Below are 1,303 nucleotides of genomic sequence, written 5' to 3' on the forward strand. Positions count from 1 at the left end.
TATCCGGAGCCTACATCTTGGTATAGCCTTCTGTTATTGTGTATATATACGCCATTCAGGGGTACGACGGGGCCCTGTCCCGTCTTATGATTCTGTTACGTTCTGTAGAGGTCTGTAGACACACATGTGGGTTCTGTATATGCTTTTGGGTTGTTATGATCTCTGATGGCCTTATCGGCTTCTACGTGTTATACTTGTGCCTAGGCGATATTTAATAACGCCAATTGAAGTTTATATTGATATACTCTGCTAATATGCTAGCTAGGGCTATTGGGTACGTTTGGGTGTCCAATACGGGCACTAGTCATGGCCGACGGGGTTGGGTCGTGACACACCCGACCCTTACTTAGGGCCGAGCGAACCCTCAGACTACTGCTGCACATAAAGTCACATCAAACGTTTTAAGTTAAATAAAATAAAATACATAAAGTCACATCAAACGTTTTAAGTTAAATAAAATAAAATACATAGTAAAATTTTTTTTTAGAAATATTCTTTCTCAAGGTTTCAAAGCCGAACCAATCTATAATCACACAGAATTCAGAACATAACACAGACCGACATATCGGCTGACGAAGCCGCATACAGACTGACAACCAATACCCACGACACTGTCTGCAAAGTCTCTAACATAAGTCCAGAAGTCATAACATACAAACTCTGACTCGGCAGCACTCCAGGAGCAAATGGAGCTTGACAACTCCGCTGGATCATCTTCTGTAATAACTTCAGCTCGTCTGGGAGTACCTGCGCGGCATGAAACGCAGCCCCCGAAGAACAGAGGGTCAGTACGAAAAATGTACCGAGTATGTAAAGCGAAAATGTAACAAATATAACCATAATCCGAACCAGAAGTACAGAAATACAGTGGACAGAATCAAACCCGAATCCGAAATAGAAATACAGAGTCTAGCTGGCAGAATCATCGTACGGATCAGGGGCACAGAATGTGACTGACATAATCATAATCAGAGCCAGAGGTACAAAAATGTAACAGACGGAATCATGGTCCGGATCAGACATACAGAAGTGACGCAGACAAAATCATTTTCCGAATCCGATTTCCAGAAGTGTAACAGACAGAATCGTAACCCAATCTGACAGACAGAAGTGTAACGGACAGAATCATAATCCAATCGGACAGACAGAAGTGTAACGGACAGAATCATAATCCAATCGGACAAACAGAAGTGTAACGGACAGAATCATAATCCAATCGGACAGACAGAAGTGTAACGGACAGAATCATAATCCAAGCGGACAGACAGAACTGTAATGGACAGAATCATAAACCAATCGGACA

The sequence above is a fragment of the Lycium barbarum genome, chromosome 8, assembly GCF_019175385.1.
Source record: "Lycium barbarum isolate Lr01 chromosome 8, ASM1917538v2, whole genome shotgun sequence".
NCBI classification, from domain to species: domain Eukaryota; kingdom Viridiplantae; phylum Streptophyta; class Magnoliopsida; order Solanales; family Solanaceae; genus Lycium; species Lycium barbarum.